Consider the following 14,302-nt stretch of genomic DNA (forward strand, 5'->3'; position numbering starts at 1 on the left):
ATTTCATACAAGGGACGCTATTGGCAGATGGCTGAGAAGCTAGATTGCTTACTCTTCTCTCTCTCTTGCGCTGACTTTCTCTGATCCTGACGTATGGGGATTGAGCAGGGGGGCCATTCGCACACCTAGACGATACAGACACTCGTCTAAAAATGCTGAAAGATTATCTTCACGTTGCTATCTTTTGTGCAGCTGCTTCCTGAAACGACATGCTGCACGGTGCTTCGCATACTTAAAAGCTCGAAGGGCACGTATTGATTTTTGACTGAAAAACAAACTCTGTCTCTCTCTCTCTCTCCCTGTTCCTGACGGAGGGGGTGTGAGCTGCCGCCTTCAACAGCTTTGTGCCGCGGTGCTTCGCATACTTAAAAGCCAAACAGCCCTATTGATTTGTTTGCTAGAGATTGTTTTCTCTATCTATGTGACATTCTGTGCTCCTGACACGCACTCCTTTGAAGAGGAAGATATGTTTGCATTCTTTTAATTGTGAGACAGAACTGTCATCTCTGTCTTGTCATGGAGCACAGTTTAAACTTTTGAAAAAGAGACAAATGTTTGTTTGCAGTGTCTGAATAACGTTCCTGTCTCTCTACAACCTCCTGTGTTTCTGCGCAAATCTGTGACCCAAGCATGACAATATAAAAATAACCATATAAACATATGGTTTCTACTTCGCGGATTTTCTTATTTCGCGGGTGGCTCTGGAACGCAACCCCCGCGATGGAGGGGGGATTACTGTATTTCAGTTATGAGGTATGGCTGTGACTTTTTAAAGTAGTGCCTTTATTCTGGGTGGACAAATTTTTCCTGATAGCAAGCAGGATAAAAAAATATACAACATGATTCTATTTATGCTTTTTTTCAAAGGATATACGCATCCAAACTAATAAAACATAGATAAATAAATAAAGTTGGATAGCTCACTGTCATATACTGTAGCTAAACAATACAAGTCACTCTGTGATCTGACTTTCTACCCATTCTAATTAAAAGAATTTACAGTATATTGAAGCATGTAGTTCCTTTTTTTCAAAATTTTTTTCCTTATTCCTAGGCATTCTGTTTAAAATGGCAGTGTATGCTTCACACACCACAGGAGTACAAAGACTACTTGCTTGTGACCCTTAACAATTCCATGCTTTTTTATTTAAATCAAATCATATTTTAATAAAAGTAAACAATTTGTACTAAAATAAATACAACAATACTAGCAATGAGAGGGATAATGCTGTGATTATATTGCAGTAGTTCACTCTTCATCAAGATGATGGTCAGCAAGGTGACTATTCTTTTAGGCCTACTTACTGTACTATAGATATATAGCAACTAACATAAAAGGCTAAAATATCAAGAAACATTTTTAATAAAGTAATATCTCATGGATAATTCACAGATTAATGCAAGATTAAACAAAATTTGTCTCAAACTTGGCACTAGGTCATTCGTGGAGATCATTTAATGCTTCAGGGTGAATAAGACAGGCACCAAGTCTTATAGTTACAATATCAATTCCAAATTACTACCATTATGAGAGTCAAAGCAGAGTTAGGTTAAAACAAAAAAAATAATGTTAGAAGTAATGCAGGAGTTTTCAAGTGTGTCACTTTAAGCGATACATTAATAATTGCTCTCATCAGCAATCTCTTTTTCAAATGTGTGGAATAGTTTAAAGCTATGAATCGTGAAAACAATGTTACCTGTTGGAAAAACTATAGATTATTAGTATGTAAGTAACCTGCTATTACTAGTTTATAAGAATATGCTGCTCATTGTGCACTCTCTCAAAAAGATACAGATTCGGGCACTTGTTATTTCTATTAAAAAAGGGAATGTTTCAGAAATGGCTTAATGTGTGAAGCCCTATGAAATAAAAAAATGAAACAACACAAGTGATCTGAAATATATTTTTGACTAGTACTTCTGAAAAGGGCAAAGAAGTCTGCACATTTTGCGTCCATCTGAGAAACAGATTGTTAATGCTACATCTGATAGGAAGTCTAGCAGAAAGTAAAAGAAGCATAACACTGATGTCTTCTTTCAGTAGAAAGAAATATGCATACATTGTGATATTCAACTGCAATGTGAGTATTATTGGCCTACCTGGGGATCTATGGTGACTTGTCCCTTCCATCCTATTTCACTTTGGCTGGTTATGTACAGTATGTGAGTGAACGTGCGTGTATGTGTGTCAGCTTATTACAGGGCCAGTCTGTTGTCTTATCTGGATTGCTGCACACGCAGAGAGGCCAGCAACACTCACCCATGTTAAGATAAGACACCACAGACCTCCTGTGACAGCTTTTAGAATATATAATGTTGAGACCAGCAAACAGATAAAGTCTCTGTGAATCCAATATAAAATATTTTTAAAATGATGGTGATTAACAAAATAAAGTACTTCAACTTGCTTACACATATACATAAGAAAATAAACAGAGTATTAAAATAAACACTGGCTAAATATTTTCATGCCCTAATGTTCTTTCCAGTTTTTGTTTTGTCTATATTACTTGCTTTTTTAAAACATAGAGATATATAGACATGCTCTATCAAACACCTTTTTATATCATATTACATGCACTTTTCGTTGTGTGCATGAGTCATGCACTTTCACTCATACCAAATAATGGCCAGGTAATGTTAATTGTATGTCTTTGAGATATGGGATGAAGACTGAAGTACCCAGACAATATTTCACACACATGGGGATACCATACACACTCCACACAGTCTATTTGCAAGATGTAAACCAAACACACTGAATGTTTCAGGCAGCAGCACTAATCACTTATCCAATACAACTGCTCTTTATTTGCTAAAACCAAAAAAAGATTTTTTTGACGACCCAAAGCCATTCAGGACATCATAGTTAACTCTATACGATGAGTGTTCCCAAAAAAGTAGAAAGACAAGATTCCAAAGTTCCTTAACTTCAACTTGATAAACAGTTCTTTGTTTTAAAGAATTCTGTGTGAAAATGTGTTAAACCTAACCACTCTCCAGCCCTTTTCTGAAATCACAGTAGTCATGAACCTTATTTATTGCTTTCCTAGTTTCAAATACTTCTATATACTTCTAAACACTTCTAGGAAAGCAGTGTGACAAAGTGGTTAAGGCTTTGGGTTTCAAGCCATGATGCTGTGGGTTCAGATCCCATCACTGACACTGTGTGACCCTGAGCAAGTCATTTCACCCGCCTGTGCTCCAATTGGAAAAACAAAAGAAATGTAACCAATTGTATCTCAAATGTTGTTAGTCGCTTTTGACAAAAGTGTCGGCCAAATAAATAAGTGTAAATATTCACCACTGGTGGCACTTCACCCAGAGGTGGTCTTTGTCTTATGTCGATTTCTGCCGGGACAGTTTTCATTGTCAACAACCCTGAACACTCAAAGGATACATGTCTTGCTTTGAGATGGCATTACTACAGGTATGTTTAGCGCTGCTGAGTCACAGGTCTACAGGTAGAAAGAATCCTGTTTTAAATTCAAGACACTGCTTAAATGAAGTTTGTATATTTTTCCCCATGTCTACAATGGTTTATTTGAGATAAACCCTAAACACATGTAGAGCGGGCTAATGGTGATGCTAAACACTTGAATGAGTACTGGTGTAAATGTGGGTGCACAATGCAAAAAACTGGCATTCCATCCAGCTTTGGATCCTACTTTTGATGCCACTGAAATAGGCTCCAGCTCCCTATGACACTGAATCAACATAAGTCGGTTCAACTAAGGTTTCAGACCACTTAGTCTTTGCTCATAGTCAAAAGCCATTGAGTAAAAAAACAAGTCTAGTTGGTCATCTTTGGACAATGCTACAATTAATTTTGACTTCTGAAGAAAAAAAAGAACACCATTTCATTCTTACCATGTGGTTCATTTATATTATAAACTTGTTCCATGCAGTGAGATATTGAACACATTTTGTTTACCCCTTTAATTGCTTCTGCACATGATTTCTTATGGATAGTGATGGGACCTCAAGGGCAAAGTAATTTGATAAAAAAATTTAATTTAGCACTTTCAAATCTCTAAATCATTTAACTTACCATTTTAAAATCTCTAAATCAAATAAATCACTTATAAAGACATATTTTAAATATTAAATATCATTTGCTACATATCTGGCCAATTTTCGCATCATCTGTAAATTTGAAGAAACAGAGACAGCGAGAGAGAGACAGGAAATAATTTCTCTAAGCAGAGGGGTTGCAGTGCCTGCCAGCAGTACACTAAAACACTTGTTAAGCCAATTTTTTCTTCCTTGTCACTTGAAGAGTTTGTGCTGGTGTGTTTTCGGTTTTTTAAACCAGTATAAAAAATACTAGACAACAGGTATTCTTTTTTTCATAGATTGTAGTGTCATTCTCATTATTTTCTTTTGTTTTTCTATTATTTCGGCTTAACAATTCAAAGAAACCTCTTGTGAAGAATTTGCATAGAAACACTGACTAAACAGACTCCTGCTGTTTGATGCTTAATCCCAAAACTCCAGGAAGTGAAGAAAGGAAAATGTAAATGTGAAAAACATGCAATTCAACGCAACACGGTCCTTTCCATTTGAAATACCTTAAAAAATGGATTTGTTCAAAAGTTATTTTAAATGGGGAAAATCTGTTATGAGGAAAATGTAGACTATTTTTAATCTTAAAAATAGCTATCATTTTGAATAAGTATTGATTAAATGATTATCATGAACACAACACTGAATATATGGCAAGAGTTTGAGAATTCAAGTTGGTAACATTTTCTGTTTATTAATATACAAGTAAGCCCGCGATTCGTTAGCGAATTGGAAATCCAAGAATGGCAATCAGTTTCTGTTCCGTCTGATATCTGGATGGATGACATATCATGGAGGGTGGGTGCGTCTGGGGAAATGTCATTTAATTAAATAAACATATCTGTACTAAAGCGTTTTCGTTTTGTGGAGATGTGAGTCCATTGCCTTTGCTGACACCGACTGCTGGCAGCACAGCAAGTTTAGTTTACAGGTAGTGGTGTTCGTGTGCCAGCCACTGAGTCTGGGAAGCCGCTGGGATAGAGTCTGTGACCGTTATGTGATCTATACTACTGGCACAGTGGATTAGAGCAAGTGTAGCTTATAGGTTGTGTTGTCTGGGCGCCACCTACTGACTCTGGGAAGCAGCTGCGTTTTGGGAAGCCGCTGCATTTGACTCTGGGGCGGGCGCCACGGCGCATTATGTTGTGTTATTTGGGCGCCACCTACTGACTCTGGGAAGCCACCGCGTTTTTGGGAAGTCTCTGCGTTTGACTCTGGGGCGGGCGCTGCCGCGTTTTGGGAAGCCGCTGAGTTTGACTCTGGACTCTGGGGCGGGTGCCAAACTGAATGACCGTTATGTGATCTACATTACTGGCACAGTGGATTAGAGCAAGAGTAGTTTACAGGTGGTGTTGTTTGGGCGCTTACAGGTTGTGTTGTTTGGGCGCCACCTACTGACTCTGGGAAGCCGCCGCGTTTTGGAAAGCCGCTGCGTTTGACTGTACAGGTTGTGTTGTTTGGGCGCTCAGAGGTTGTGTTGTTCGGGCGCCACCTACTGACTCTGGGAAGCCGCCGCGTTTTGGAAAGCCGCTGCGTTTGACTCTGGACTCTGGGGCGGGCGCCAAGGCCACAGTGCACCTCGGTGCGTCCGCCGTGCATATATTAACTGTGGTTTAGTAAGATAGATGGGCCAGCATTTGGGCTGTTCGATCAGGCTGAAAACAATCAAACAAAGGCAGGGTATGTTATTCTGCACATAAGAAGTACAAAGCAAGAGGCTATACTGCTAAATCCTTTGTCTTTGTATACATTCATAACCTACTGGCTTGCTGGATATCAATTTTTATTACTACTTACTGCAATTGACATGATTAGCTAATGCCTAAGTGCTCTGAGGCAATAATGTTACTAAGTTTCGAAGATAGTCAAACTTGCATATAGTGAACATACATTGTGGCAAAGTGCTTAAATGGCAAAGTGTTGATCAAATCAGGCATTAGAAATGTAAAATGAAAGATGACACCTATTAGAAAAATTAAAATCCATCAAGAAGTTGGAAAAGGAATGCATTTAATGGGCAGTTATGTAGATTTTAGCTGCTAATGGTAGCAAAGTTAAGCCAATTGTGTTGAGAGACTTGACTGGAATGGGCCTTCAGTAGTTCTTCCTTCATAGACACAGTTGGAACAAGATAACTTTAGGCATTTGGACTCTACAGTTACTTGCAACAATTACAGTAAAGTGTCTAGTACAATAATATTTGACTGGTACTATAAATGGATGGAACTGTATTAATTGTATTCACAACTGGAGTGGCCAGTATTCAGGCTCACTCACCAGAGTTGTGTGTCTCTCTCACAAATATTTAAGAAACAATTTAAAGGGTTTGTTTTTAGGGAACAGCTCACTGGCAGAGGAGCTGAGAATACAGATATTTGAACAATTAAGAGTGCTTTATTATGGGGTGGGGAGGCAAAAATTCCTGTAGAATTTACTTATTGATTATGCCGCTAGGTATTGTATGTCTGCAGTCTTATTAATCAGTCTACCGATTGACATTGTGCTGATTGGACTGAATGCGTTTTTTCTGACATTTTATTCTACAATCATGCATGTGACTTCGCCAAACCAAAAAATGCATGTTAGATCATATTGAACATCAAGACAACGATGAGCATGTTTTTTGACCTGCGGTGGGTTGGCACCCTGCCCAGGATTGTTTCCTGCCTTGTGCCCTGTGTTGGCTGGGATTGGCTCCAGCAGACCCCCGTGACCCAGTTCGGATAGAGCGGGTTGGAAAATGGATGGATGGATGGATGTTTTTTGACATTGTGCATGCTATACTACATTTTACACCATGACAGCACACTTCAACATATCGCTGCACCATGAAGTGTAGTGGTTGTTTCTTTGCACCTCCTTAATTTGTCAAATCTTGCTCTCTGTGACTTAAAATTGAGACTGAAGGAAAGGTGATTTGCTGTCATGGAAGAAATCCAGGAAAAAACTGTAGAAGGCCCTAGATACAGTAACAAAAGATGAGAACAGGTAATATTAACAGGAACGAAAGAAGTGCAGGGACAAATTGTATTGCATCTCAAGCGAAGTATTGTGACGGTGACTAAAATGTAATTGCTATAAATTGTATAATATATTTTTTTTTTAATTCAAGGAGTTTTTGCATTCCCCCTCATATATGGAGGGCAGTTATTAGGATGTTCAAAGTTGATGAAGTAGGAAAGTATCTTTCATAGTGGTTAGAAAGAAATTTTTAAACCTACATTATCATACTCAATGAAGGAGCTAATTGCTTTAATTTTATTTAAAATGAAAGTGATTATGTGTTATTTTGTTTTTTGTGTTTCTTTCCAGAATTAGGCTTTCAGTTATCCTAACAATTTTTTAATGCTCAGTGTGGTTTTCTAGATTACTTTTCTAGATGATCTGATGTAAATCCTATTTAGGCATTCTGCAGTTCTTCCTCTCATTGATACATGACACTATGTTTTTTTAACTTTTCATTAATAGATAACTTTGTTCTTTGCTGTCATGCTAACACTATGTTTGCAAAAGATGTCATTGTATAATGTTGCCTTGATACAGTACCTCAGTGATTCCCAGCTGTTCATCTGGTTAGTATGTACAGTATACTGCATGGGATGAATGACCATATGGAGCTGTAACACTCTGACTGTCATCTTCTACATGCTCTCCTTTTTCCTTCGTACATTGCTTGGTTAATTATTCTATTTTTGAATCTTTTTTTTTCTTCTACTTCAAGGTCACAGGGAGACAGAAAATCCCTGCAGCATTATGATCTGACTCTAAGTATCTTTTTATAATAAAGCACAAGGATGGAAATAATTTGGCACTGACAATATAGGCATCTCACACCTCTTTGCTTAATCATTATTTTTAAAGAATCAAAGAATATTAGAAAAATTTCAATGTGAACAGGCCATTTCATCCCAACATTAACATTTTTTTCTGTTGCAGATCAATATTAATAAACATGTAAGAACTAGTGTGTGCATTCAACATAGAATCCAAATGTAATATTACTCATTTTAAAACATTAGAACAACTTTAATGAGAATAAGTTATTTAGCCCAACAAACCCACCAAACTCATTCACCTGGACTTTTTAGGGCTCTTCCATTTTTTGTTAATTGAGTGATCATTTTCTAATATTGGTGGACATGGTTTTATTTATTTGCCATAATGTCTAATAGATTGCATGCATTACATTTGTATCTTTTGTCTTTTTGTGTTTTAAGTTTTTTGCACATTTTGTAATTTACCCTAGCCCACTTGTCTGTTCTTTTACTGTGAGATGTGAAGTCTTCAATTAGTCCATTTTCTACCCTCTTTACAGTTAGGGTCTTTTGGTGCAAGCTAAAGAACTCTATATATTCATCCTATTTGCCTACTGCTTGTATTGTTCAGCTCATTTTTGGGTATTCTTTGTAAAGTCCTTGTAAGCTTTTCTTTTTATGTTGGCTCTCTGGTGTTTTTAGTATTCACTTTTGTTAAATGATTCTGTCCTTCAGATTAAAAAATTAAATTAATCTCGTTTTTTGTTTTGATTTTGAATCTACTTTTGAATAAAGCATTATTACTTTTAAAAACTAAGTTTTTTGCTATTTGAGCCTTGGCTTTTACAGTTTCCCTCTTCCTTTTTAGGACTTAATAGGCTCGATTTTTTTGGGGATGAAGGTTGCAACCCTAAATTTTAGTTTTAGGGTCAGGCCTACTTTTTGAGCTGAAGCTTTTTGTTGAGCTTTGTGGAGCCAGATATCATAACAATAAGACACTGACAAATGATTGATCTCCCTTTTGCTTACAGATAATTTTTTAACTTTTATATGCCTTAGTCAACCATTTGGTGACCATGATTTTATACCTTTTTTCACTTCTAATGATTTCTTATACAAAAATTTAAATCCTTTATCTGTTTTCAGGCAAAAAATGATGTACAGTGGAACCTCGGTTCACGACCATAATTCGTTCCAAAACTCTGGTTGTAACCCGATTTGGTCATGAACCGAAGTAATTTCCCCCATTGGATTGTATGTAAATACAATTAATCCGTTCCAGACCATACGAACTGTATGTAAATATATATATTTTTTAAGTTTTTAAGCACAAATATAGTTAACTAAATTATAGAATGCACAGCGTAATAGTAAACTAAATGTAAAAACATTGAATAACACTGAGAAAACCTTGAACAACAGAGAAAACTAACACTGCAATAGTTCGCGCTATAGCGCTACCAACCGCTGGCTAAAAACACTTTTTTTTTATGAGTTTTAAGCACAGGGAAAAAAATGAACATTTGAAAAAATCCGTAATTTAATAAACCACCAAGAAAAGTAACATTGCAACAATGCATGCTACGAACCGATCGCTGTAAACAGAAGTGAAAACAAAAAAGCCCAGTGCATTCTTTAACTGCCTTCTCTACCTTATGTGTCCAGCCCTCTCTCTCGCTCACTCGCCTGTGTGTGTGTGTCTCTCTCACGCTGCCTGTGTGTTTGTCTCTCTCGCGTGCACCTGTGTGTATGTGTCTCTCTCTCTCACGCGCCTGTGTGTGTGTCTCTCTCTCTCGCACGCCTGTGTGTATCTCTTTCTCGCGTGCCTGTGTGTGTGTCTCTCTCTCGCACGCCTGTGTGTGTCTCTCTCTCGTGCGCCTCTGTGTGTGCATCTCTCTCTTGCGTGCCTGTGTGTGTGTCTCTCTCTCACGCGCCTGTGTGTGTGTGTGTGTCTCTCTCTCGCGTGCTGTGTGTGTGTGTCTCTCTCTCACGCGCTGTGCCTGTGTGTGTGTGTCTCTCACTCATGTGTGTGTTGCGCTTTCTCTCTCTTGCTCGCTGCACAGGAAATGCACAGGGAGAGACTGAACATGTACAAACCGAAAGGGAAACTGGCTTGTTCGTATACCGAGTGTGTGGTCGTGAACAGATGCAAAAGTTTGGCAAACTTTTTGATCGTAAACCTATTTGTACATGTTCGTGAAGTGAGGTTCCACTGTATTAAGTTGATACCTATATGCAAAGCAACCATTAAAACAAAGGCATTTACCTTTGAATTTTCACACTATTTCCAGCCTTATTGAAAGAAAATAATTTGTGATAAAGTAAAATTTACATAATTAATTAAATGAAGTTTACAACGTAACTTTAAACAAACATTTTCATTTAAAAAATCCTGATTTTTAATTATATGACTGTGAAATTTTCTTTCAACTACCATAAATGCAACAGATTACATATTAATTCAGTTTTCCCATGATACTATTAAATAAATTATTAATACAGTTGTTCAACTAATCTTAGAAAACTAGTCTACATGTAATACATTATAATAAATGTCAAGTGAAAAAAATAACCAATAAAAATAAATACTAATAACTTAGAAGTCTTATATTTATGTGGTAACATCTAGTGGGAGCGGCAAGGTTGTACAGTGGTAGTGCTTCTGATTTGCCATAAAGAGACCAGGGATTGCATCCTGGGTCCTCCCTGCATGGTGTGTGTTGGTTATGTGTGTGTGTTTGGCCTGCAATGGACGGGTGTCCTTTTCAGGATTTGTTCCTGCCTTGAACCCTGTGCTAGCTGGGATAGGCTAGCTGGTCTGGATAAGTTGATTAGAAGATGAAGCGACACATACTGAACCAGACGCACGTTTCCTACACTTTTTAGGAGCATGTTTTCAATCAGACCTCTTCAATTAAACCCAGTTTCCTCCAAAGATTACAATTCTTTTCTCACAATTTATTACATGTTAACTGGTCACTCTAAATTGGTTCAGTAGAAGGCAGTATGCTCTGCAAAGTACTAGTGAGCTATCTGAAATTTGTTCCCACCTTTTGCCTGAAGCTGGCACTAACAGTTTCAAATTACTTCAACTCTTCACTGAATAAATGTTTTCAGAAAATAACAGTATGGTAAGTGGAGTCAGTAGAAATTTGAAACTGGAGAGCTGAAACAGTTTGGTGTTTTAAAAAGCGAGGTGAATCAGCAAAGTCATCCATAGTCTCTGATGGTGTTTTCCAGTTTTCATTACTTTGATTTTCACTCTCCCAAATTTGCAGCAGGTTATGAAGCTATCCTTATATGGCATTTAAGGGTGTTGCTTTATGCTTATTGAAAGGAGTGTGGGCATGCTTCATTTTCAGCAGATTTTCAGATTTATCAACAGATGTGCATGGGTAACATCAGTTTTAATTTATATGCAACTTTAATAAATCAGATTTAAGGCGTTTTAAACAGATCATTTAAGATGAAAAATATGTGTTATTTCTATGAACATTTGATAAATTGAATGCAATGATTATTTTCCTCCTAAATTACCATGTTGTGCATATTTGGAAGTCTCTATATACCATTGTGAAGATTAATTGGTCATACCTAATGCCGACTAAAACAGGTGCATGGAATGACCACAAAAACCTGACTAAATAACATGAGATACCATCAATAAATCCTTCATTTTACTGACGTTGAGCTACAGAAAAGGCAATATCGGGAAATCAGATACACAGATTCTTTTATTATTGCCTTTGAATTGTTGAATGCAATTTTCTTCATAAAAATTAGGTTTGCTCAGAAAAATTAAATACAATTGTCCTCAGATCCTTCAGGGATGTTTTCTTAAAAACATGTCATAATATTGATACTAATATTATAGCTAAACACCAACACTTTACATTCAGATATTTCTAACATGATATTAATCAAACTCTAAACTGACAGAATACTGTCAAAAGAACTGTGTGACTCCCAAAAGAATGACAATATGTTAAAAAATGTAATGCGCCAGACTGCTGAATAATGAGCCTTTTTGAAGATGGGTCTACTGTGTTTTAGCTGCAATGCCCTTGACAGCCTAGGGCCACAACAATATGAAATCTACACATGCAACCTGACAAGAAATAAACTGCTGGGGAAAGCTTTACTTGACTGAAAAGTTGGCAATTTTTTCACCAGAGGGAGGGTTTGTGGTGTGTTAACTGCAGAGCTTTTGGAGAGATGCCTAGCGCTGAGACAAGTGAGGATTGTGCATACATAAATATGTAAGCATATATATGCATATATATATGCGCATATATATATATATATATATATATATATATATATATATATATATATATAATATGGTAGAGGTAAAGTGCACAAAATGAAAGAGAATAAAGAAAGTCTGGCATGTTTGATTGTGGGAGCAATTAGCTTACTGGCTGAGTCAGACAGGTGGAAAAAAGGCTGGAGCACAGACAGCTGGGAGGAGAAATGGTGCGAGAGACCCTGGAGCTAAGGAATAATTAGCTTTGAGAGCATTTGTGTCACACTCAAAGGAGTTCTGCTCCTATCATTTTACTAATTTACTAGAAACCTTTTTATCTGAATATCAAACTTCATCAGACCCAGTGTCTGAGCCATACATTTCCTATTAGGTTATAAAAGACAGATATTGCCTTTTAGAAAGCATGTAAGAAAAGTTAGCGGCCAGCTTTGCAAATTAGGCACTAATTTTTTTTTCTGTGTAAATCCTTCCTTTTCCCTTATCACAGATGTACGGGATATACATATGATGAAGGTACAAACAGGATACTCTTTTTGAAAACAGATCTGTTTCTGGCTCTACGCTGCTCACAGCCAGTGTTGGCCCAGAAAAAGAACATAGGGTTGTTCAAACAGTTATACCTGCATACAACACAGGCATGTGAGTGTCAAAATTTAGAGTGGTTCATCTGCAAAGCATAATAACTTATACAGCATGTCAGAGTATTAAGTGGTCCATGTTATATTATTGATTACTGCACAAAGTTCTGCTTTAGTGGGCAAGAATGAAGCTAAAAGTTCAGTGCATTCTCCCTCACCATGACTCATGCTTACTCTGCATTTCCAGTACCTAAACCCTGTGGTTAAAAAAATAATAACAAACTGAAATGGGCATGACTTACTAATGTGCACTGCTTGCCATTTTCAGCAATGCAGAACAAGGAGGTGCATTTCCCTAGACTCAAAGCAGATAGCAGATAAAATGGGTGCCATATGAGTTACATTACAAGATTTCATAATTTCCTGTGGTTTTCCCATTTCTCTTTCTTTCTTTCTTTCTTTCTTTCTTTCTTTCTTTCTTTCTTTCTAACTGGTATTAAGATTGTGTACTCACCTTTAGTTGGTGGAGTTTTCCTCCCAGTTATACTCATCTTTATTAGACGAAACACTATAATTTCCTACGTTGTGCTTAGCAGTCCTCCAATAAGATTAATTGAGTAGAACTAACTTACAAAGACCTGAATTTTAGTACATCATAGGGCACAATCATGCATGATTCTACTATCATTTATTTAGATTTACTAATTAACTTAACACTTTTGTAAGATAGGGAGAGATCCACGTACTTAAAAACATGCTGACAAGAGGAGTATGTGCAAAGTTCTCAGACAGTGCTAATCTGTCTTCTTTAAATAAAGACAAAAACAATTACTTAATACCTAGCAAGCCAGCTGATTCTTGACTTTCTTGCCCAAAGAGAATAACAATCACTTTTTTTCTGTACAGTTTAACTTGGAACACAAAAAACACTTGAAAAGTGTCTCTAGTGTCCTTTACTATGGCAACAGTAACAAAGGCTTTATAAAACTCTTTGTGTCTACATTACAAGTGTGCCAGCTTTCCTTACTAAGTTCACCTTATGTACTAATGTTATGTTTGCACCTAGCATGGACTATCTACTGAATACTAATTACTCAACAATATGCTGACATTTTAATCATCATGTAACATTAACTACTTTTTACAGTGTATTTTACAAAAATCACACCATTTTGCAACATACTGTAATTCTGTGGAGCTCTGGTTTACCTTTTGACACCTGCAGCATTTGGCCTAAGGCAGGAACCAGTGCTAGACAGTGTGCCAGTCCACTGGAGGGCACATTCACACTAGGCTAATTTAAAATCTGTAGTTTATCTAAACTGGCATGTGTGAAAAACCACAGTACCCAGAAGAAAATAAACACATATTAAAAAGGGGAGCATAAAATTCCAATAGTTTTGCTTAGGCCATAATTTGAGCTCAAGACACTGTGGATACGAGGGTGCAGTGTTATCCCATGTGCCCCAATATATCCCTAAGCAAAAGTTAAAAAAATGCAGTATGGTTATTTTTAAAAACTGAACAAATATTTAAATGCTTAATTTGGCAATAATTATGGTAAGCATAAAGGTAAATGAAAAGAAAAAATGATTATTTAACAGTTGAGGCATCGCTGAAAGTCGAATGAACATGAG

General features: G+C 36.9%; 1 protein-coding gene across 4 annotated transcripts in view; it reads right to left on the minus strand.

Annotated features, from left to right (window-relative positions):
* Nucleotides 1-14,302, minus strand: part of zmp:0000001168 (signal-induced proliferation-associated 1-like protein 2) — a 317,833-nt gene that overhangs the window by 154,942 nt on the left and 148,589 nt on the right. The window contains exon 1 of one of the 4 annotated variants that reach the window (XM_051933616.1): nucleotides 2,101-2,143. The exons of the other annotated variants lie outside the window; for them this stretch is intronic. The gene's annotated coding sequence lies outside the window, so the exon portion shown is untranslated. Of the gene's footprint in view, nucleotides 1-2,100; nucleotides 2,144-14,302 lie in introns of those variants that run through there. 4 annotated transcript variants of the gene reach the window in all.

Source organism: Erpetoichthys calabaricus, chromosome 1 (genome assembly GCF_900747795.2).
Source record: "Erpetoichthys calabaricus chromosome 1, fErpCal1.3, whole genome shotgun sequence".
In the NCBI taxonomy this organism is placed as follows: domain Eukaryota; kingdom Metazoa; phylum Chordata; class Cladistia; order Polypteriformes; family Polypteridae; genus Erpetoichthys; species Erpetoichthys calabaricus.